The sequence below is a fragment of the Canis aureus genome, chromosome 31 (genome assembly GCF_053574225.1).
Source record: "Canis aureus isolate CA01 chromosome 31, VMU_Caureus_v.1.0, whole genome shotgun sequence".
NCBI classification, from domain to species: Eukaryota; Metazoa; Chordata; class Mammalia; order Carnivora; family Canidae; genus Canis; species Canis aureus.
In genome coordinates, this window is record NC_135641.1 from 42210785 (window position 1) to 42232889 (window position 22105).

The 22105-nt window shown below is 37.8% G+C and overlaps 1 protein-coding gene and 1 long non-coding RNA gene across 10 annotated transcripts in view; one reads left to right on the top strand and one right to left on the bottom strand.

Annotated features, from left to right (window-relative positions):
• The window catches only part of NLGN1 (neuroligin 1), an 809144-nt gene that overhangs the window by 143979 nt on the left and 643060 nt on the right, over positions 1-22105 (top strand). For 6 of the 9 annotated variants that reach the window (XM_077880372.1, XM_077880377.1, XM_077880376.1 and 3 more), the window contains exon 1: positions 11718-12519. The exons of 2 other annotated variants lie outside the window; for them this stretch is intronic. The gene's annotated coding sequence lies outside the window, so the exon portion shown is untranslated. Of the gene's footprint in view, positions 1-11716; positions 12520-22105 lie in introns of those variants that run through there. One more of the 9 variants, XM_077880375.1, reaches the window with a different exon arrangement.
• LOC144302729 (uncharacterized) lies at positions 11215-12869 on the bottom strand. Its single transcript, XR_013369757.1, has 2 exons — positions 12748-12869; positions 11215-12094 (listed from the first exon to the last, which is right to left on the bottom strand). It is a non-coding gene; the product is annotated as an uncharacterized LOC144302729 (long non-coding RNA).

Sequence of the window (22105 nt, forward strand, 5' to 3'; positions counted from 1 at the left end):
TTCCCTGCCTCTTGAGAGGTGCATGGGGCATCCCTTTACCCAGTGGTGACCCCTTTTTGTTTTGGGGAGTCCTTACAACTGACCATTCCATTTATATGAACTCCGGAGCACTGAGTCATTTCTTCAGGGTACAAACTCTTCAGCTCTGAGCTTACTTTCCTTCACAGTGAAAGGAAGTACAAGAAGCTTGGATTTAAATTTGAATGCAATCTTAGCTTAATCCTTTGTTAGTGGCAGCAGGACATTTAGTGTGATTAAGTTTCTGTTTTCTGTAAAAATGGGAGAAATTATATGTACCCTTCAAACTTGAAAGACATACATAAGAATAAGAACCAAGTACAGAAGATGCATTAAACAAATGAAAATTGACATTATTTTTGTTGTTATGATCATTAAATCTTCGTGCCTTCAAGAGTCCTTATGATCAAGGAAGTATGTAAAAATGTTAGTGTTTGTGATAACCACATGGAAATATATATATCCTTATTTGTATGTCATGCATATTTTGTGATATGTATATTAAAATATTTTATATATTTAATATAATATTTAATACTATATTATATAGTTTATTTATATGTATATTAAAAATAAGGTAGAAAGGGGGGAACAAGAGAAAAGGGAGACAAGCTATATTGAGACTGGATTTTCTTTTCTGTTTTTATTACTATTACTATTATTATTACCATTATTATTTTGTCTGCTATATTGCTTCCTGATATATTTGGGGAGAGAGAAGATAGAGAAAGATTATCTAATTTTGCCAGGATTAGGAGCTAAAAAAGATTAAAGAGCATTGCCATTACATCATAAAAGTTCACTTGAACTTTTATGTTCAAAAAATTGAACATAAATTATGTTCAGCAGCCCAAATTAAGATTGATATTGAGTTGTATTGAATGGTCTTAAATTTAGATTGATTTTGAAGCTTTTATTAAAACTATTCTATTTACAACCCAAATTTCTTTGTAATTCAATTAAATACTATCAATAAGAAATACCTTTTGATAAAAATATGGTTGATTAATTAAATAGAAATATTTATATCAGTGAGTGAATTAAAAAGAAAGAGACCTTGGTTTCTATATTGCAATAGAGGACAGGGAATTTGGATGTCAAAATTTGATTAAATTGAATTAAAATTCAATTTAAAGTTTACCAATTAAATACTTTGTATCAAACTCCTTATTTAGAAATAGTTTGAAAAAGCATCATTGAAAAACATAATTCCAAAAATAGTTAATGGCTTTAAGTAATCTATTTAAAAGTCCATGGTCTAAGGTAGGCTCCTATTAAAGCATCTCATTCATACCTATCATTAGACTAATTTGCTTAATGGAAAGGCTTGATTACAAAACAACTTCTTTCAGAAACTTTAACCCTCAAAAAGGGAAAAGAGAAGTGGACATCAAAGAACATTCAGCAGATGCTACAGAAGAACGATTGTTCAACTTTCAAAGGATCTACTCAACTACATCATTCAGCCTATACTTCACAGTTCTGTCTGGAAGAAAATTATGAGTTTTCTTTTTTTAATATTTTATTTATTTATTCATGAGAGACACAGAGAGAAAGGCAGAGACCTAGGTAGAGGGAGAAGCAGGTTCCCTCCGGGGAGCCCAATGAGGGACTCCTGGGATCATGACCTGAACCAAAGGCAGACGCTCAACCGCTGAGCCACCCAGGTGCCCCTATGAGTGTCTTTTTCTAAAAGGTTCTTGCATGAAGTCAATATAAACAGTTCAAACTACATTTTTGATCTGCCATTCCTATAACTCTAGTGAAAAGATTTTATTCATATTTGTCATACAGTTAGTGAATACATATGAACCCATACATGGGTTCTAGAACTTCAGTTAATGTCAAGAATAGTAAGCATCAGTTTCTGGAATTCTATTTGAAAACCAAGACACTTAACAATTTTCATGGCACTTTCCCATGGTGACTCAAAGATATTAGATATTAGTTCCAAGAACACATCTTCAAGTATTTTTAGTATCCTGTTAGGTAACTGATTTGGATCTGGAATCTTAAAACTAATTTAAATCACCTTCAGGCTTTCTTACCATTTTCTCACCATCATATATTTTTCCAGTTCAAACATCATTCTTCTCTATGGAGAAATTGGAAGCTAGGGCTTAATAGTTTTGCTTTTCTCTTGGTCATTTGTTCATATTACATAGTTGGCCCCAAGCAATGTCATTCTTATCCTATACCTGGTTATCTTTTTGCTCTGAAAATACTGGATAAATTTCTTTTCTATTATCCTTAGCATTTTTCACAAACATCAGTCAACTCAGTATCATTAGGTGATCATATTCTTCTTTCATGTTATTCTTTTGTTTTTATTCCTCTTCTGATCTCTCTTTAGTGCATTTCTTAGAAAACTGGCTGTAAACATCCTGATTTCTCTAGATGCCTTTGTGATTCTTAGACTAGACTGTTCTAAGTAAGAGAATATCAGAATAATCTATATAATAATATATGAGTTTTCTTTTTATTTATTTATTTTTAAATTTGTATTTATTTATGATAGTCACAGAGAGAGAGAGAGAGAGAGAGAGAGAGAGGCAGAGACACAGGCAGAGGGAGAAGCAGGCTCCATGCACTGGGAGCCCGACGTGGGATTCAATCCCGGGTCTCCAGGATCGCGCCCTGGGCCAAAGGCAGGCACCAAACCGCTGCACCACTCAGGGATCCCTGAGTTTTCTTTTTAATTTGTTTCTTACAGTCTAAAGCTGTGCTATCCATTATGGTAGTCACTAGCCATATATGGCTGCTGAGCTCTTGAAGTGGAATCAGTCCAAACTGAGATCTGCTCTAGACACCTAGATATCCAATTATATACGTTTGATTTGGAAGACTTTTATAAATAATATAAAACATTTTATTAATAATTTTCAGTAGTGATTACATATCAAATGATTATATTTTTATATATTGGGCTAAAGAAAATATATTAGCAAATTTCATTTCACCTTTCTTTAAAGTGTGTACTAGAAAATCTAAAATTGCATATGTAGCACATATTATGTTTTTATTGGAGAGAATTGATTTTTCCTAGACTAGTTTTAATATTTTTAACTAAGTGCATTAGCTTACTTTTGCTGCTGTAACAAATCACCACAGCTTTGTGGCTTAAGACAATACAAATTTGTTAAATTGTGGTTCAGGAAGTCAGAAGTCTAAAGTGGATTGGCAAAGGCTGCATTCCTTGTGGAAGCTCTAGAGGAGAATTCATTCCTTACCTTTCCAACTTCTAGAGGCCACCTGCATTCCTTGGTTTATGACCCCTTCCTCCATCTTCTAAGCCAGGACTATTGCATCCTCAAATCTCTTTCTCTCTATCTGCCCCTGATTTCTGCTTATCACATCTATTTCTCTAATTCTGAATCTTCTGTCTTCCTTTTATAGGGCACCTTGTGATTACATTGGGCCCACTTCAAGATCCTTCATCATACTTGCAAAGTCATTCTTGTCATGTAAGGTAACATATCCATAGATTCCAGGGATTAGGATGTGGACATCTTTGGAGGGCCATTATTTTGCTAATTATATTAAGTCTATTAAATGCTGTGCTTTTGTTTGTTTGTTTGTTAACTGAAAATTTTGAAATTTGGTTGTCATCAAATACTTTAAGGATAATGACACTTTAATACCAACAACCAACCAAAAAAAAACCAAGTCTAAAGTGGCATGGTACAGTGGTTTCTCATCTAGCAGTGCCACTGACCTCGGTGTGGCCTTGGCTACTTTAGTTATTTGCTTTCTTAGCTTTTTTTTTTCCTATTTAGCAAAAGGAAATCTGTAATTGGACAGCCACGTGCAGAAGAATGAAACTAGACCATTCTCTTACACCAGACACAAAGATAAACTCAAAATGGATGAAAGATCTAAATGGGAGATAAGAATCCATCAAAATCTTAGAGAACACAGACAACACCCTTCCTGAACTTGGCCACAGTAACTTCTTGCAAGATACATCTATGAAGGCAAGGGAAACAAAAGCAAAAATGAACTATTGGGACTTCATCAAGATAAAAAGCTTCTGCACAGCAAAAGAAACAGTCAACAAAACTAAAAGACAACCTACAGAATGGGAGAAGATATCTGCAAATGACAGATCAGATAAAGGGCTAATATCCAAGATCTATAAAGAGCTTATCAAACTCAACATCAAAGAAACAAACAATCCAATCATGAAAAGAGCAAGAGAGATGAACAGAAATCTCACAGAGGAAGACACAGACATGGCCAACATGCACATGAGAAAATGCTCCGCATCACTGGCCATCAGGGAAATACAAATCAAAACCACGATGAGATCCCACTTCACACCAGTGAGAATGGGGAAAATTAACAAGACAGGAAACAACAGATGTTGGAGAGGATGTGGAGAAAGGGGAACCCTCTTGCCCTGTTGGTGGGAATGTGAACTGGTGCAGCCACTCTGGAAAATTGTGTGGAGGTTCCTCAAAGAGTTAAAAATATCTGCCCCACGACCCAGCAATTGCACTGCTGGGGATTTACCCCAAAGATACAGATGCAATGAAATGCTGGGACACCTGCACCCCAATGTTTCTAGCAGCAATGGCCACAATAGCCAAACTGTGGAAGGAGCCTCGGTGTCCATCGAAAGATGATGGATAAAGAAGATGTGGTCTATGTATACAATGGAATATTCCTCAGCCATTAGAAACGACAGATACCCACCATTTGCTTCAATGTGGATGGAACTGGAGGGTATTATGCTGAGTGAAGTAAGTCAATTGAGAAGGACAATCATATGGTTTCACTCATACAGGGAATATAGAAAATAGTGAAAGGTATTTTAGGGGAAAGGAGAGAAAATGAGTGGGAAAAATCAGAGAGGGTGACAAAATATGAGAGACTCCTAACTCTGGGAAATGAGCAAGGGGTAGTGGGAGAGGAGGTGGGTGGGGGGTTGGGGTGATGGGCACTGAAGGGGGCACTTGACAGGATGAGCACTGGGTGTTATACTGTATGTTGACAAATCGAACTCCAATAAAAAATATACAAAAAAAGGAGATCTGTGGAGTTTATACAAAGACTATAAAACTGCAGTTCTTTGGGCCACAGTTCAAATGTACTCTAATGATTAGTTTGAGTCCTGGTAAAACTAATTTCAGCCGTAAGATTTTTCCTGTATCCTTTATCAGATTTGTAAAATGATGAGGATGTGAACTGTTAGATTTAATATACTACAGATAGTCAAGAATTATACTTTCCTTTGATCTTACAAATTTTCTGCTGATGTGTAAACCATCTGTCCGAAATGTATCAACTTTGTGACATAACAAATCTTTATTTGAACTTTTTAAACATTGTTTTCTCTGAATAACCTACTTAAATCTAGGGAAGATTTGGGAAATCTTTAGCGGAAAAGCCACAGTGCTTAGGCTGAGAGTCATGAATTTGAGAATGGATGGCTGGAAGGTTGAACAACTTCTTATGCATTGAGGATAATACAGTTTGACCTTTCTTTTTAAATATATCATTCTTATATGATTACTTTGTTCTATTTTTTTTGTTTCTAGGTCATCAGAAATAATTTTTATTCATGTACAATCAAAAAGCAAACTCTAAAACCAAATACAAGTGATTTTAGGAAAATTTATCATTTTGAAACATTTGTATATAATTTCTAGTTTGATGTAAATGATAAAAAATTAAAGAGGTGGACTTGTGTGTTCAGAGATTCTCAGAGACGGAGAGAGTCAAAGAGAAAGAGAAGCAAACACATGTACATATAAGGAGAGAGAGAGAGAGAGAGAGAAGATTGAGAGAAGAGAGAGATCCATTCTTTTTGAAGATGTAATTTAAAGGTCTTCTTTACTTAATATTTTAGGAAATATGAAACTAAATATTTTGGGATAGGTAGATGATGCTCATTAAATAACTAATTGAACAATAATGAAAATTCAGGCTAGTGTTTACTTTTAATTGTGTAATTAGCATAAAATCCTATGCAGAGAACGAAGAGTACCCAACCCATGTATGTGAAGTCAATGCAATGACACTGTATTAGAATGTAACAGAAGTCTTCCTTTTTCTAGATTGAACTACAGATCATTAATTTTCATGTGACTTTTCCATAATTAAGTCAGTTCATAGTAAACTTTACTAATACTGGCAATATTGATTCAGATAAACTAGTATTATAAAATAAATCTTGATGCTGTATAATAGGATGGTTTTCTGGTTGTATTTATTCAGTACTAACAAAATATTATGATTTTATATAATTTAACTAATTTTAGGCTACTCTTAAATGTATTAAAATCAATCATGGTATGATGGAGTTAAAAACAGCTATAATAAAAAAAAACAGCTATAATAGAGAGTCTGCTATGAATTTATTAGAGGGTCAGTATAAATATTATTTGATTTCACAAATATATAAGAATCTGTGTTCTAAAATAAAATATTGTGTAAAATAATAATGTAGTAATCTATTAACAGCTAAACTCTTTGAACCTGGAAACGTACATATTTTCATGTAAGGAATAACTGTACCGATTAAATACATAGATGTAAAAAAAAGTGTTTCTTCAGAAAAGAAACAGAACAGATTCTTAATTATTAGTATAATAGCACTAAAATTCAGAAATTTTTAAGAGTTCAAAATGATTTAAATTTGTTTCAAAAATCTAGATTATTTCTGACTTTGACCCCTGAACTATGAAAATATGTTTTGGAATCTCAGACTAATCTTCATGAAGCCCCATTTCTCTAGGTGACAGTCTCATCCCAAAATATCTAGTCTTGATCATTACCTCCTTGGTTTCCATTACAGGTCTTCAAACCATGAAATATAAAAATGCATCTGGTAAATTTAGCATGCAAGCAGGTGTGTTCTCCCGATACATACCTGAAATATTCAGTATCAGTCAAGTGTTTTAAGTAGTCTTTTCTAATTAAGCAGGATTGTCTGAGCAGATTCTTCCCTGTAGAGAGAACCTCTTTATAAACAGCTACCTTTGCAGTAGTTAGGCCTGTGATGTTGCAATACTTTTTATTTTTATGCTTTTCATAATTCCCAGTTGCCATTCATTTAGATTCAAGTCTTGAGCACTTAAAATGAGGGTACATCAGGGGAGTTCTGAAGATGGTAGAAGAATATATTTTCCCAAGACTTGTTTTAGAAAATCTGTTTTACAGTATTTTATGTTACTTCTTTTCAGACATAGACCACCAGTCTTTCATAACATCTTAAAATGTTTACTACAGGCAGAACTTAATTGATTTGACCTGGTCACGAAAGATGTGCTGTTATATCAATTATCAAAAAAACCCATCATAACCTTCTTTTCATAATGACTTCTGTATTAAAAGCAACAATTAAATGCATTCTCATCTGTTTTTTAGTAGAACTATGCCATTTCTTTACAAGATCCATTTGGTATTAATCAATCATTTTTCATTTGTTTGTGTAAAGTGCAGAAACCAAAATAGGATGTGTAATTCCACCATAGGTTTCAGCAGAGCTGAAATTTTAGTGTCAGAATCAAATTGGAATCCCATATTCCAACTGGCACTCAAGTTTGCCCAGTCTTGGCCTTTTATTTCCCATTATTGTTAGTCATAGTAATTTTTTACTTCCCTCCTCTCTTAATTTCATTTTCTGAAGAGATATTATATTAGCAAGCCTTTCCAATATAGAGAATGCATTTGTTTCCAGTATAGAGATTGCAATCAACTAGCTTCACACGTTGATCTATTAAGGCATTCATTCACTAATCATTTTTACTCTGGGGGATACACAGATTGAGTAAGTTTCTGTCTTGTCTGTAAAGTAAATCACCAGGGAGAGAAATGAGTTTGATTCGTATTTTTATGCTCAGTCTTCTTCCTTTCCTTTACCTTCTCATCCTCTTGCCTCTTGTTTTGCTCTTCTTCCTTCATTGACTACTTTAACCTGTCACATCAGTTTGACTTAAGCACACTGAAAATGCACCTTCAGTATTATATTAGTGTCCAGTATCTCATTGTCAACATAGGTGGTGAAGGATTCATTCAAAATATCTACTAACCATTTCCAGTGAACAAATGAATTATCAATAGCTAACGAAGGGTTTGTGGTGGTGATTTGTTTTAATGTTAACTGTCTTGTGAAAAAAAAAAAAAAAAAACTGTCTCGTGAAATGCTTTGCACTACGCCGGGCAAGTAGGAGGTATTCAATAAGTGGTTGCTGAAAGAATATGTCAACCTCTCCAAATTTTGGAAATATTAAATTTGCTTCTTCCCCCTTGTTTATTCTATCACTGAAGGACATTAAATTGCCCCTTCTCTGTGTCTTTATTACAAAGCTGCTTTGGCTATTGCCTAGGAATGCTGTTCTGAAAATTGATTGATGATGTGTCCAGGCATCTTTCTTGAGTTCAATGTGAGTTGAGGGGTATTAACTGCTAACCCAACTCATTTTACTTCTGATACTGGGCTCTAAAATATTTTTTCTTAATATTTGATATCTTCTCCAATTTTGAATGAATTATGAAAAATACTGTTTAATGATTTTGAAATGAAATTTCTGGTTCTTATATTTCATATCAACAAAACCTCCCTATTTGAATTTAGGTATATATTTCAAATATTCTGGAGGAATTCTCTTTTGTATTGTAGTTTGGCTGGCTTAGGGCTACCCTGGCTTTGATGGTTTCCAGTTAACCAGTCAGAACTGAACATGATCAGTTCATTACCTATTTTACAGTTTCAGAGACCTGGTTACTCTATGTGAGATCAAAGGAAGATACAAGAAAGAGTTAGTTGAGGATTACATTTTCCCCCTATTTCAACCACACTTTTCTCATTTAGGTGGTGGTTTTCGTCTGCTCCCTGAAAATTTTCATACCTATTATGGAAGTAAATAAGCATTGATCCCTTTCTACTTCTTAGAAATAAAAGGTACCACATACTTTTAAAAGAAAGCACATTATGATATTTCAGAATTCCATACTATTTCCTTTCACTTCTACATATATGTATTCTAATTAGAAATTTTTCGGATACTGTAACGGGTTCATGAAAGTCATCTAGTTTAAATAGTTCATTTTAATGAAATAGTCCAGACACACAATTCATATGTAATATTATAAACACTTGTGGACTCAAGATTCAGTCTGAGAAATAAAGCACTGAAGATTCAGCTCAAGCGGAATGTCATCCCAATGTCATTAACCTCCATAATTCTCAGAGATAACCTCTACCCGGAATTTCAGGTTCATCGTTATCATGGATGTTTATGTGCTTTTGCCACATATACATATGCTCAAAATATATGTAATTATTTTTGCATGTTTTAAAACTTGCTACATAAATGGTATCATCCCACAGGTATCTTTCTGCAACCTACTTTTATGGTTGCTGCTTCGCATTGCACTTTTGAGATGCATTCATGCTAGCTCAAGTAGCTATAGTGCATTCATTTTTCTTTTTATTGCTTCTAGTATCACAGTATGACTATTCCAAAAAGTACTTGTCCACTTATTTATCCAAAGGTGTTTATATTTTTTCTTCCTTTTCTTTTTTTTTCCTCTTTCAAGTAATTCTGTAATGGATATTTTTTGTACATGTGAAGAGAAGGACATAGGAGTAGAGACATTAGATTTTAAGAAATGAGAATCATCAGCTATCTCGAAACTGCTCTCTGAAATTGTTCTAATATGCTTTCCATGGTTTCTTCACATTCTCATCATTCTTTCTTATTGCTGGACTTACAGATTTTTGCCAGTTTCATACCTGTGATATGGTATCTCATCGTTTTAGGTTGTATTTTTCTAGTAACTAAGATATCTTTTTCAGATGCTTATTGGACGTTGAGAATTCTCTTATGCTAATTGACTATTCATCTTGGCACATATTTTCCTATTTTTTTTTTTTGTCTATAGACTTGTAAGAAAGCTTTATGTACTTGGATACTAATCCCTCTTTGGTTATATGCAAAGCAAATATTTTCTGTCGGTTTATGCCTTGACTTTTTTGATGCACAAAAATTCTTAATTTTAATATATCAAAATTAAAATTTTTCCTTTATAGATTTAATTTTTATTATTTTAATGTTTAGTAAAACCTTCTATTCCTGTCTACCCCAAATCACAAAGCTTTGTATCTCTATGAGGTTTTTAAGTTTTGCTCAGTATCCTTAAATACATATTTAGGTGTGAATTATACTTTTTTCATATGCTTAATCTATCGTCTGAATAATTAATTTTTCCTCACTGCTCTGTAATGCCACCTGTTCTTTATCAAGTTTCCATAAATTCAGGGATATATTTCTGAGCCCCCTATTCTATTCCATTGAACTAAATTTCTATCCCTGAACCAAAGCTACATTGCCCTCAGTTACTGTCATTTTCTATTGTCTTAATAGTTAATATGGAAGTTGTTCATATCTTGCTCTTAATTGTATTGTATATAAAATTATGTTGACAGGTTTGACCCTTTGCTCCCACAAACACATTTTAAGATTAACTTTTCAAGTTCCATGAAAAATTATAGTGGGCTTTTAATAATAATTACATTAATTTTATAAATTAATTTACAACATTGAGTCTCCCATCCAGGACCAGGTACGTTTGTTCATTTATTTTGGTTTACTCTTCAGTTTTAATAGATAAATTGGCCGTGGGTCAAAAAGTGACTGCTCAAAGTCACATAGTCCATTAATAACAAAACCAGTAATAGGAGGAAGGTCTCTTCACTCCTTAACAGTTCAATACACTGAGAAGTCTTGATTATTAAGCCCTCTAAAGAAAAAAGATGGTGGAGTCCTTGCGGCCATTGCACCCACTCATGGAAGTGAATTCAACTTCCCAAGTTGACTAAGTCCTAATAATCAGGGTGTGGTCAGAGAGCTTGCTAGAAATGCTGAATCCCATCCCTTCTCTTCCTACCAGACCAGAATCCTCATCTGAAAGATTCCCTGGTTTCTGGTAAGCACAGTCAAGTTTGTGAAGTACTGCTTACCAAAGTGGAATCTTGAAATTCATTGCATTGGCTTTTTCTCTAAAACCTTTCAAAAATGCTAGTAGGAATCTTGAGATGATCGAATTGCAAAGGGTTCAGATAAGCAGCATTGAGGACTATGCAATGACCCCTGGGGTCTTGCTTTCTGACCACAGGCTCACAGTAGCCATGTCTGCTCTGCTGAATGAATATCAAAAGTCTGAAATGAGAAGGGATTTTTTTAAAAAAAAATATGTATCCATAATCCTATAACCTTAAAGAAAACAAAACATTAGGCTTTTTTTTTTTTTTTTTCTGAAAGCAGCGTATCTCAGGAAGAATAGGGTTTCTCCGAGTATCTGTAGTTATTCAGGAAACAAGTGCATTTGCTTTGAAATCACTAGCTGCTCCAAATTGGCATTTTAGCTACTAAATGCCATTGGGGAAAATTCTGCTGGGAAAAAAAAAAAATATGGAATACTGACTGGGGAGACAGAAGCACAGAAGATTCAGTCTTTAAAGTAAAACAAAGGAGAAAGATCAGACGATGTTTTCAAGTGGTCATATACTATTCATGTTCATCTCCGTTCTTCTTCTCTAACTCCTGGAGCAGCCAGTTATCTACAGGGGGAGGGGGGAAAGGTGAGGAGAGGGGATTCAAAAAAAAAAAAAAAAAAGAAAAGAAAAAAGAAAAAAAAAAAAGAAAAGTGAGATTCCCTGCAATATCCTCTCTGGCCACTAGGGGTACCTTTGTACCATTTTTCATCCTGCACCGATTTGGAGTAGAAACCTCTATTAGGGGAAAAGCAGGGTCCTCGGCATTTTTTGCGAGCAGTGCACCCAGAATCCAAAAAGATTTTTTTTAAAAAAAAAGAAGAAGGAAGAAAGCAGCCACAGTTCTCCCGGTCACCCGAACGGGGCCACGAAACCGCTTCCCTGGACATCGGCGCCAGGGATTCGTTTTCGAGGTCAATTTCCCATCGAGATAAATCTATTGGATTAGTAGGATTATCTGATTGCAGCCGAAAGAAGTAACGTTGTTTGATCATTTGTATTTTCTTGCCTGCTGGTCGGATTTGCATGGAGGTGGTGGCTCTGGGTCCCGAGAATCCTGGATCGTGGTTTCATCTGGGGAGAAAAAAAGGATCAATCGACACGTTTTGGAAGTGTCCGTGGGTGAATTAAAAAAAAAAAAAAAAAAAAAAAAAAAAAAAAAGGAGGTGTGGGGGGGTGGTGGTGGTGGTGGTGGTTTTGCAAAAACTGGGATTGCGGCTGCTTAAAGAAGAAAAATAAATTGAAAAAGGAAGCGTCTTGAATTCTGCTACAAGAATCCCCAGGGCTCAAGATCCAAAAAAAAAAAAAAAAAAGAGAGAGAAAAAGAAAAAAAAAAAAAAGGGGGGGGAAAAAAGCAAAAAAAGCGTCTAGAAGCGGATAAATACTTGGACCGATCGAGCCTGAATTTGACGGCGAAGTGGAAGGAGGAAGTGTCTCCTTGAAGGGCCGGAGGGGCACTAAGGGAGGACCAGGGGGCCTGCGCGGCTCGCTCCGGGAGGGTAAGTCGGGGGGTCGTGGGGGTCGCGGGGTGCGGGCGGGGTGCAGGCTGGGGGCTGGCGGTCGCGGGGTGCAGGGGGGCGCAGGCGGGGTGCTGGGGGTCGCGGGGTGCAGGCGGGGTGCAGGAGGGGTGCTGGGGGTCGCGGGGTGCAGACGGGGTGCGGGCGGGGGTCGCGGGGTGCGGGCGGGTGCAGGCGGTCGGAGCTCCCGGCCCCGGCTCGGCGGCGGACCTCAACTTTGCACCCGAGACCTCCGGCGGCCGAGCCCGGGCCCCGCGCTTTCCCGCGGGCGGCACTTCCCGGGGACCGAGCGGCGATGCCCGCGGAGCCGCCTGTGCGGGCTGCGCTCCCCCCGGGGCGGCCGCGGATGCTCGGCGGCGGGGACACTGGCCGCTTCCGCGTTCCCTGGCTCCCCTCCCCCTCCGCCCCCCTCCCCTCCCCTCCGCCCCCTCCTCCCCTCCCCTCCCCCTCCCCCTCCCCCTCCCCGCCCGCTGCTGCGCTGCAGGGCCCCTGCCCCGGGGGGACGCCGAGGTGCACGGCCGGCCGCGCGGGGCTCGGGATCCACTTGCAAGACTTCGGCGTAACCCGGCGCCGGGGAACTTTGTGGGAGTTGGAGGAGCCCGGCCGCCCCCGCCCCCGCCCCCGCCCCGGGTCCCCCGCCCCGCGCTGCGCCCCCGCCCCCGCCCCCGCCCCCGCCCCGGCCTCTCGCCCCACCCCGCGCCGCGCGCCCTCGCAGACCTCTGCGCGCCTCCCGTGCAGGCCGTTCCAACCCCTGCCTCCCTCCCTCCCTGCCTCCTTTTTTTTTTTTTTAATTTTTTTAATTTTTTTATTCTCTTATTTATTTATTTTTTTTAGGCCCTCCTCCCTATTGGCAGGGGGAAAATCAATGTCAGCGCATAGGACTACAATGAGGCCCTCAAAGGAGTGGTGTTCACGGACTTAGGAAACTAAAAGTTGCTCCGCAATCCGGAAAAAAAAAAGCCTGTTCTTGTGAACCGGTTTGGGGACCCACAGGGGTTCCGAGCAGGAGCAGTCACAGATGGACTGATGGGTTTGGAATGTGTACCTAGATAGGCTAAATATCTATTATCTAAGTAGGTATCTAACTATTAATGAATTACTCCCCCCCCCACCACCCCTTAGTACCTTCTGACACCTCAGCATTATAATTTTAGTTGGCTCTTCCCATTTAAGGCCAATTCGTTAGATCCTAAAGCTTCAGACATCAAGATCCCTTAGAATAAAATGGACCTAGATAATTGTTAAGATAGAAAATAGTGATTTTTTTTTAAATCCAATTTTATCTCTTAAAGAAAAGCATCAAATATCTTTTCAGGGGTTTCTGTTTACAGATTAGGATATGAATGGAGATACTTTTATGGCCTTAACATTGAAGCCTCCCCATTATGTGTGAATTCATGAAAGGCCACTCTTCAGTGTCATCTGAAGCACTCATCATCCCCCTACTTATTTCAGCAATTCCAAATGCATCAGACATCCTGGTATATTAAAAGGGGAGCCTTGCCAAACTTTCTTCCCGGTTTCGTGTATGTATGTGTTTCCTAAATCTGAGTTCTGAAACAAGCACAGTGTCATTCCTTTTTTTTTTCTTTTTAAGAGGAAATAGCAAAATAGAAAACTTTTCTCCCAAAAATTCTATGGTGCAGAAATTAAGTATTTCCTTTTTTTTTTTTTTTCAGATTTTGTGTAAGCTTGTCTAAAGGCCACAAAAAATAGAAAACTACTTTTTATAAGCCCAACTGTTAGTTTCAGGGAGAAATCTGAGAGGCTAGATTTGCCTTTCTTTTATGCAGCTCTAAGTCACGTGGTTCATGTGCAGGGTGAGCTAGAAGAATGGATGGTCTGTGTATTGGTACATTCTAGCCACTGATCTTAGCCCCACAGTTCAATGATAGTGAACATCTTTTTTTTCAAAGTTTGAAGTAATAAAAAAAAATGTTAGCTGGTAAATAACAACATTAAATGATGACAGTAAATATTTAATGAAGATGAATGGGGGGTGAGCTGGAGTTGTTCCTTCTGGGCTAGTAGAGAATATAACGTTGGTACAAAGGTAGATGGAGAATATGAAACACGAGAAAGAAGGTACTTTTAAAAGTTAATTCGGATATTTCACAACCATTGAGTTGGTGGTCATGACATTCGCCATAGTGCTAAGCAGAAGACTCCGCTTAAAGTGTCCTTGTCCCCGCTGAGTGCTATTTTTCTCCGTCAGGAATCATCAATACTTTCTATTCTCTTTCATCAGTGGAAAAAGAAAAGGGGAAACTTTGTCTTACTCTTTGGTTTCTGTAAGCGGTTCCTGCACAGAACTCTGGTGACTTTGTAGGTAGTAGATCCACTTTGGAAGGTCAATAATGATGGAGATAAAAGTAAAATTACACACCACAGAATTTTTTCAGACTGTAGCCAATAAACAAAACCAAGGTACCCAGTTATAGAAATCCTCTCTACCAAGAGAGCAGATCACTCTATGAACTCCTGAAAAACCTGAGCATTCACTTAGAAAATTCATTACATCTTCTTCTATCTTATCCAAACACATATTTTTGGTTAAGATGATTAAAGCAGGATGGTCTTGATCAGCTTTTCCACTTTTGATTCAGAGTAACATAACATGTCGTAGTTTTGGATGAAGGGATGGAAGCTCTCAATTCCCCCAGAAAATTACAAACCCAGTTCCTGAGGTATGTGACAAGAAATAGCACTGGGTTCCCCAAAGCTCATGACTATAGAAAAACTGATGTTGCATTCATTGGAGCTTTGTTTGACAGCTGCACCTGCCCCTCAAAAGCCTTCCATGTGTTCTAACTCACCTAACATTCAGTAGGAGTGAAGATATTTCCTGCGGCTTCTTTCTATGATTTTGAAACGATTAAATACAGTTAGTTACATACTATTCTACATTAATTCATTTTTTTTGAAAAGCCTCTTAATTGAAAGTAAAATGAAAAGGGCAAGAGTTTTACATGAATTATTGAAATTTAACACATGGCATCCAAAACCGTAGATTTTCCATCTCTTTTGCTTTCTTGAGAAATGTCAAAATAAAACAAAAGTTTTGGTTAATTTAAAATTTCAATTTTTTAATATCTTAAATTTGTGAGGCCCAGAAAATTAAAAAAAAATAGTGAACATTCATGATGAATAGCAAACCTGTGTGAGACAGAAAGATTACTAACTCCAAGCTTAAGTGAAGTCAGAGAAAACTAGTAAATCACTTCAGGGATTTGAAATTATTAGACATTAAACTTTTGGGGGATTTTATATGAATTCGTTTTATAACAGTCAATATAATCTCTTCTGTGCCTATTTCCGTTGCATGTAAGAGAAATTCTAGTCAATGGCAACACGCTTTACTGCTGCCATTACTGCAGACTTTATAGATCAGAGATGTGTCAGCATGTTAGCTTTAGCAGTAATGCCTCTTTTGTGTGAAACCTTATGGGCCTTGCAGGCAGTCTCTCATCCTGACACTCATAAAACGTTCAAGTCCTCATATTTATTATTTAATTTTCTTCCTATATATAGCAACAGAACACTTCAATATATGAATATGTAGCCAAAAAAAACCACAGGCAAGCGTCAATGGGACTAATGAGTTTTAATAATACACATATTAGGGGCTCCTAAAGGAAGTTTAATTAAGAAAAACAAGTTGAGCATGAAATTCATTTTGGAACAAAAGCAAGTTAAGTTATTGCTACAGATGTAAAATCAAAAACCACAGTGATCCGTCCCAGGAAATAAAGTTCCCGCCTGAGACTGACTAGACCTACTAAGTGCAGTTGACATCTTAGGACCTGCCTTTAAGTTGATGAGCTTGGTTGGGTTTGACTCCTGGAATTGAAGCATATATACTTTTTCACTTTTCTCTGGTGTCTGTAGCATTTAAGTATTTTACCTGTGTACCCAGTCACACTTTTTGTACATGATCCTGATGATCCTGGTTCCCTTGTGATAGGTCACACAGTAGGCTTTTCTTTGTCTGTGGTCTTCTCTGACTGCAGGTACGCCTGCACCTAGAGCTACCCCAGGAGCCCATGCCGTCCCTTTGGGTGTGCTGTCGTGGTGCTTCGGTTTCTCTATCAATTTACCTGCACCTGTAATTCTGCTTAATTTTTGACATAATTTAGAAAGTAAGCCGGCATTTGTTTGCCTGCTTATTTGTTTATTTGGTAGCGCCAGTGGGGAGAAGTAGGGCAGAAGTCAGGAAGCAGATAGAATATTGGGCAGATATCTTCTTAGAGTGTGATTTTCTTATATTTTGTCTGTATCTAAATGACGTAGTCATATTCTGAAAAGAACGGAGATGTCAGGCAGTGATATGAAGGTTTTATATATGTGCCTCAACAACTTCCTTTTTTTGAAACAAACATCCCATTGATGTACTAACTTATTCTTTTATACAGATGTTTGTCATCACTTAAATGTAACAGTACTTTTTTCTTCCTGGAAGCACCCAGTGAAAGTTGAGTCATAGAAAAAAAGAGGTTAATTGTAACATTTCATGGTGAATTGAAAATTCTTGCTGCCTTTTTTTTTTTTTTTAATAGTTTGGTGACTACTTTCATACTGTCATATGGGGGCACTCACTGTGCTTGGAAAATCAGCAAGGTCACCCATGAAATCAATGAATATTGTTTTGATAAAAAAAAAAAAAAACTAACCTGGAATTTTCACTGAGATAAGATTTTCCCGTAAGATACCCACTCCTCTTAGGATAGAATTCACCAAGAAAATAGTGATGATGGCATAGGGCATTGACTAATAGTTGTCACAATATTCACACCTAAAAACGGTACTCGAGCCATTTAATAGTTAACCATAGCTCTACAAGGTTCACTTCAGTAACCATTATGCTTCAAGTCGGTGCATCTGTCATTTGTGATTTAAATCTATATTACTTAGTTGTCCAAAACTTTACACAAAGTGATAGTGTTATCTATCATTTTTTTTTATGGGTAAAAAAACAATCACTGGGTTCTTTATGTCTTTAACTATGCCAGGTATCCTAATGCATATGTTATCATGAGTATTGATATAAAAATTTCCCATTATTCAGACCCGCGGTCTTCAGTAATAACCTCTGAGCAGTTGTTGAGGATACAGAGGTAAAAAAGTTTGCACACTGAAACAGCACAGTAGTAGTAGTCTGTGTGACTTCCATGACTGCAAGGTTTTTGTCTTGTGTTTCAAAGCCGTACCTGGCACATAACTGGTAACCAATAAATATTTGTTAAGTGGGTGAAGAGATGGGCTCTAGGGCTTTGGACGTTAACAACTAAATATGTAACCTCTTGCTTCATCCTTGGTCTCTTCATTTTTGCCTTTTTTTTCCCTTAACATCAGTCAGTTGTTCTTTTGAACAACATATGCAAAATTCCAAAAGTAGAAAGGAATATATTTAAAGATTGAATTTTAATCAGAGACAAATGATAATTGAGACTTTGTAGCGATTTTTATTTATAGGTTTTTAAAGAGATTTTGATAAATTATTTTATTAAGGCGTACAAGTACAATAGGGTTATTTCTGGTTGTAATTGACCAAAACGTGCATTAGAGTTATTTTCTGCCATGAAGAAAATGTGATCGCTCAAGGAACTTTGGAGGGAGAAAAAATTAGTCAAACATTTACAAACACTTAGAACATAGACAGTGAGTCTTAAACTACAATGAAGTTTGGTGTTTGGGCCATTATTCGAACCCTTTTCTCATTTTTTTTTTAATGCTTTATAATTCTGAGCTCCCTAGTCAATTTTATTTAAATGGTGAATTCATTGAGCAACTTAACGTTACACATGTATGTTAAATTCTTGCAAATATTTATTTATCGCCATGCTGCTCATGGTCCGTGAATAGAGCATTTTTGGGGATTCTGTGATTACTAGTACTAATAGAACTGTAATATGAAGGGAAAAGAAAAGACGTGGACGTCTGAAGAATATTGCAAGTGTAATGTTTTTTTCCCCCTTTGGGGCACTGGTCAAGCTCTAAGCCGGGTCAGGAGTGACAGGAAGCCATTATCATTGTTTGGTGCCTTATGTGAAAGGAGTTGGTGGTCTTAGTCCAGTTCCTAGTAGACAGTTATTCCTTAAACAATAGTCACTATAGTGTTTGCCAATTCCAGCAGAAGCCTGGGACTGAATGGGCACAAAGGTTTAACTACCCCTTCTCTGCTAATCATCCTCCAAGAGGTCAAGATTGACACAGCCTGGCACAGGGCCACACCGAGAAACTTAGCACTGCCTCTGCCAAAGTTGTAGCTATTCTCTGGCAACAAGGGCTTTTTTTAAAGAGGACTTTAATTAAGCAGGGCACCAGGAATGGCAATTCTCTACTCTTCCCAGGCACAGCAACTCACTAGAAACAGAAATAAGCTTAGATAGCGACTTGAGAATGTAGCACTGCTCTTAGATTGTTCTCTCTTCTCCGTAAAGCTGGTGGCAGCCATAATTAAGTTGCTTCTGGAAGCAATGACTTGTGACCCAAAAGTGGCCCCTTTCAGACAAAAGCATCAATTTAATATCAAGGGAAGTAATCAGCCCTACCTTGCTGTCTTCCCTGAGCTCTTGAGTGATTATTCATTTTCTTCTAAAGGATCACAGGGTCGCCAATTGGTTTTAAAAATATGTCCTGCAGTATTTTACATATACATTAAAACTGTTGCTCACGCTTTTTTTTTTTTTTTAACATCCTGTCTTATGAACTTATGAATTCCTGTCCCTCTTACCCTTTCACCTTGTTGTTTGCTTGGAAGTCAGGACTATTAAGTTAGATTTTAGATTTAACAATTAATACTAAGAGATTCTGAGTGTGAATTCAAAGTATACAGGAAGTAAAAGTCATTTTATACAGTTCGATGTTAGATGGTTTGTTTCAGCCACCTCTAGGGCAAAAAAAAAGAAGGTCTGGTCTCCGATATTCAGCCATTAGTTGTAATGATGGCCATAGCAGAAATACTCAGATGTGAATGCAGAAGGAAACATTATCACTTTGATATCTCTTTCTTTGTGGTGTCAGGAAAGCTACGGCATCTCAGAATCCCATTTTTTTTTCTTTTTTTTTTTTTGCCAGACAGCAGTGGAATTAGCTACCAGTCTGCATGGCCATCCATGTACGCCCTTGCACGTTGAGGAATTTCTATTATACTCTAATTTGTTTCTACCTCTTCTCCGTCTTACCGTCTCTTGCTGTAACTCTAATTAAGGTAATGCCTTTACAGGGATCAGACGTTACAGATGGATAACAGCTGAGGGTAGGGTTAATTGATAAAAAATAATGTAATAAATGAATGGGTTATTCTCGAAGACTAAGGACAACCTATTTATGGCATTATCATGATTATAATTCTTCTAATCATACTGGGGATAGGATCTTATATTCCTGAAATGGCCCGGAAATTCTTGAACGGTCAGCTTCTCTCCAGCATGACGCCCTACCCTGCCCTCAAAGTCTTCACTCTTTGTTCTTGAAAAGCCCCACCCTTCACAGCATTTTGGGCTTTCTCTTTCCCCTGTCCGTCCCCTGATTTTCACCTGCTAACTCTTACTCATCCTTCAGAACTGCTTTTTAGGAAGATCATCCACCCTGGTCCAGACTCATTACATCTCCCCTCAGAAGCGCACGTGGTGGCTCAGTCGGTTAGATGTTTGGCTCTTGGTTTCCGCTTGGGTCATGATTTCAGGGTCATGAATTTGGGGTCATGGGATCTGAGCCCTGCGTGGGGCTCTGTGCTCAGCGGGGAGTCTGCTTGGGATTCTCTTTCCTTTTCCTGTCCCTTCTCTTTTCTCTCCTCTCTTTTCTCTCCTCTCTCTCTCTCCTTCTCTCAAATAAATGAATAAATCTTAAAAAAAAATCTTCTTTTTGGGATTCTCTTTCCTCTTCCTGCCCCTCCTTTTTTCTCCCTCTGTCCCTCCTCTCTCTCTTTCTCTCTCCTTCTCTCAAATAAATGAATAAACCTTAAAAAAAAATCTTCTTTGGAGAACCCTGCATTATCCATCCTTCTTGGCGAAGTATTTATGACAATAGTTATTTGTGTGACAGATTTCAATAAACTGCATCCCCCCCATTGAACTTCAGTCTCCATGAGAATCAGCACTGTGCCCATCTTGTGTACGTGGGCCTCGCCAACGGCTACCCCTGAACAACGTAAGAGAATGAGGAGGAGAGCTATGTTATAAATTACTGTGATCGAAAGTACTACAGATTCAGTTACGAGAAGATAATAGGTGCTTTGAGAGTTGAGAGAAGGGAGTGTTTTTGTGGCTGGAAGGATCTGGGAGGGAAGTACTGATATTTGAGCCAAGCTTCAGGGGAGGCTAACTAGGGTTCCTCCAGGCAAACATTGTCCAAGCGAACACTTTCTAGGGAGGAAGATCTTGGTGAACAAGTTGGGCTCTCAGTTCACTGGCTGCTGCTCCCGGTGCTGTGAGCTGCCTTCCAGTAGTCTTGTGTTTGCACCGAGATAGTTGGCTAAGGGTGTAACCTTGGCAACATACTCCTCGTTTTTTCCTTGCTACTCTTGAAAATATTTTATTGGTAAAATTTTTTCTTCTGTTACTGTCAAATTTTAGTTTGCCTTTTCTCCTTGATAATGTATTCTCTCTGTTATTTTCTTACATCACTGGAGAGATTCATTTACAGTGGAAGTAGCTTAAGGAGAAAAAAAAAACAAATAGAACTGCTTATATTTTCTTTGGAGGAGAGGATGTTAAGTTTGGGAATCGACTGAAGCCAACCTACCCTCCTCCTCCTCCTCCTCCTCCTCCTCCTCCTCCTCCTCCTCCTCCTCCTCCTCCTCCTTCTTCTTCTTCTTCTTCTTCTTCTTCTTCTTCTTCTTTTTTCTGAAAAGGATGCTCTGGAAAAAAAAATTGAGAAGGGGGCAGGTTTTATCTTTAGAGTCCATTAATTCTTAAGCCTTATCTCCTTCTATTTGTGAGAACTCACTAGGTTCATAAAACTGTGGCCTTGTTTTATTGAAAAATGTTTCAGTGGCTTTGTGTTCCTGATCTTCCATTTAATTATCTGTTACAAAGAGATGGTAATGATCTCTACTTCATGGTATTTAAAGACAATTAAATGAGATGATGCAGTTAGCTCACAGGCTGGCCTCAGTCTGTGCTCAGTTGGTGGTAGCTATTAATCAAGTTATTAATTAATGGTGATTATGAAAGAATAAGCTTGTCGCCACAGTGGTTCTCAATAGCTACATGGTGGTAGGGCCATGACATGGCCTATGGCGTCCCTTGAAGTTTGATGTTCCCATCTCAGAGTAAACCTTCATAAATCCTTGGTTCTGTTTCTTACTTTTTCTCCTTGTACCCTTCCGGTATGACTTACCTTTCTACCTCGATGCAGTTTATCTATTCAACAATGGAATTACCACTTCTCATAACCTTTGCTCCTTGAAGCTCTAACATTCTTGACTTGTTTATCGCCAATCCTAAGTTTTTTCATTTTCACTCTGGCCTACGTTATGGAATGTTGCTGGAAGAAGTCTCAATACCAAAATACTTGGAGATGCTCTAAATTGTGCTTATTAATTAACCCCAGCAGGCTGATCAAC